Below are 3,180 nucleotides of genomic sequence, written 5' to 3'. Positions count from 1 at the left end.
TTAAGGGGCAAGGATAACAAGGGGCAATGGCGTTATTGTTGATATTGGTTGTCACTATTGCTTTCGGGTTATTAATGCGGCTAGCATTGTCATATCTGGAGAAACTGAGCCGATATAACGATAATTATTCAAACTAGACAAACGAAATAGGTAAAAGTTTCAGCTACGGCAACAACGTAGCAGCAAAAGTAGGAACGCCATTGTAAATCCGGTCTATTCACAGTCGTCGCCGAAAATTTCAACGCGTAAAATAAACAATCGCAATTGTAAGTTTAAAGAGCAAAAAGCTAAATCTAATAGCAAGTGTTCGCTCATATGGAATATAGTAATACATTGTAGCGTCATGAAACCGTTTTGTAGTTTTGGCCGTTCTGTCGTGGTTCATTTTTGCTTGTTTCCAATCGCCAACAATGATCAGGGTGCATTTTCCATACTGCAACAAGAAAAAATAATAGGGAAACTTTTTTTGATCCCGCTTTGATAGGAGACATAATTTTCTACAGTCAAGCCCGTCTTTTTATCGTCTAGCTATGTTTGAAATGATGAGTCTACAACGATCACCGTTTGCTGCCAGCAGAGTTACACGATCCTGGAAAGAAGTTTGCCAACATCTGCCACTTCACACGGCCACTTTAATTAACTCTTAATAAGTTGAAAAAAATATTAAAAGCGTACAAGTTAGTTATAAGACAAGTGTTCGCACACAACAGGATGGATACTAACCGAATCTCTGGGTGGTGCGTGAGGGTGCTTCGACTCAGTAATAATGACGAGTAAAATTCTGTCGGTCAGAAAAGCGAAGTAACGTAGAGCAGATCTGTTGATTTGTTAGTCTGAATAAAGCAACGGTAGGCGGGTCGACCTACGACGACCATCAGCAAACTTACGGGCAGCTCATCGACATTTGGAAACATCGACTATCAGGTATCTAATAAGTATGATACACAGGTGTAACCGGTGAGCTGGGGCTATGTGGAAAATGTGCTACGTTAGTTTACGTGCGAAAGGCCTGAAATGAGTCTATCAAAGGGCCCCGTAGTTTTGCTAAGACAACACGGTCCCGTAGCCTATTATTTCGTCCCGCAAACTATTCAGCTGGATCGCTGTGGTACTATAGCGACGACAAAACTATAATATTATCACACCCGAAAAACAAACAAGCAGCAAAATGCCATCGCAGCTGCTTAAACAGCGACCGTTTGTGGCATCGGCTTGCAGTTTTTTTTTGTTCTCGTAAAGTTTATAGCAGACATTGCTATACATCTTAGCGGAGTAGACTGGCTGAATTGGACTACCAGCAACGGTAAAGATCTGATTTGTCGGTATCAGTCGGCTGAGCTGAAGAAGAGACTAGAGACAATTAGTAAGCCGCGCTGTGTTCGAAAATCAAATAACAGACATTAGTTCAAAGAGAACGTTTCACGATAGTATATCTATTACATTACATTTCGTTAGAAGGCTACACTTGATACCGCGCATATGTAAAACCGTCCGAAAAGTTTAGGTAGACTATAGAATACATCCTCAGTTGAAGGCCAAATCGTCCGTTAAACAAATCTACCCACTGCCGACGTTTCGAATTGGAAAGACGCCGCCGTCTCCATATGCCAGTGTCGATCTCACTGGGCCAGTGCGATACTAGAAAAACGACGGGTCAAAACATTTAGCAGCACTGGATAAATGTCTTTAATAAATTCTCAGGAGTAACTAAGTTAATGTCCAACAATGGGCAAAGGTTTAAGCAGGCTGCCAGTTGATATTTTCCGCACTATAAAGGCAAACAAGTCCGTTGCTGAGTTGGCCAAATACACGAGAACACGGGGATTTATCATAGAAAGAAAGCCTATGGATAGCCAGATTTTTTTTTAGAAACGCTTCGCTAATAAACAGGCCTTTCAGAGAAAATCTTTGGAAGGAAAATGTTTCGTTTTACGGTATCGGAAACTATTTTCTTAAATATCGAGTATCTGATCGATGGTCGATGTCTGTTCACTGTTGGAACTGCTGTAAGCGACGCCAGGGCTCTGTGGATCGTAGACATTCCGGTCCGCCATAAATCAAAGGTTCTACCGGAAACCACCAAATTCCCAAAGCAGGTTTCTCGTAGTTCGATAGCTCTGTTCGACAAAAAAATGGCGCTATTAACTATCAGTCCTGAACGATTTCTGGAAGCGATTTAAATGCGGAAATTTGCAATATTTGTGTTCTATATATGTACCAAAAGCCGTGGACTAACATCGAACATATCAAGCTACTGGAAAATTACCCGTAGCATGTTTTTTTGGCTGTGATATCGTTTAATTTGTTTCAACAGAGGGGGAAAAACAAACCTCCGACAATCGTCCTTGCCTAATCAAATTTGTTCCTAGTGAGGACCGTCCTGTACGAGCCTTCGACCCAGTAGATAATGTGAGAGTGTGCTTTGGGTCGAACGATTGACTTCGTAGATCTCGTTAGTGACAGGAAAACTATCAGCACAAATGATAGTTAATATTACGATAGTTGAGCGATGTGTCAAGCTGACGATATTGTCACTTGCTGGCATAACGCTTGCATTGACGCCTGATAGGGCTGTGCTTTTTTTCTCAATTGTTGTATGATACAGTGTAAAGCTCTTGATACTAACATACAATGATATAATACTGCTGTAACACTTCTATTTCGTATCCCAATCACAGGAGGCGCAAAAACAACGCCTGTTAAGTATTACCCATCAAATAAGTGGGCAGTGTGCGTATGTTTACAGGAATTATATATTCTTTTCGCTACTGCTCAAGGGCGATTAACAATGGTTAGTTAGCTGCATAGCTTTCAATGTAAAGTCTTTTCTGAGAACAGAATAAACCAGGAACCGAATAAAATAACAATACGCGAAGGTTACTTATTAATTACAGTGACGAATGCACATTCTCTATTGAACTCACTGTGGCAACTTCATAGTACGAATACCGGTAGTTAGTTAATTTACATAGACTTTTTTTATAGGTATATATATATATATATATATAGATTAGATAGATAGATATAGATAGATAGATAGATAGATATAGATAGATAGATAGATAGATAGATAGATAGATAGATAGATAGATAGATAGATAGATAGATAGATAGATAGATAGATAGATAGATAGATAGATAGATAGATAGATAGATATAGATAGATAGATAGATATAGAT

This window comes from Varroa jacobsoni, unplaced genomic scaffold (genome assembly GCF_002532875.2).
Source record: "Varroa jacobsoni isolate VJ856 unplaced genomic scaffold, vjacob_1.0 scaffold_782, whole genome shotgun sequence".
In the NCBI taxonomy this organism is placed as follows: domain Eukaryota; kingdom Metazoa; phylum Arthropoda; class Arachnida; order Mesostigmata; family Varroidae; genus Varroa; species Varroa jacobsoni.
This window is presented reverse-complemented; position numbering follows the sequence as displayed.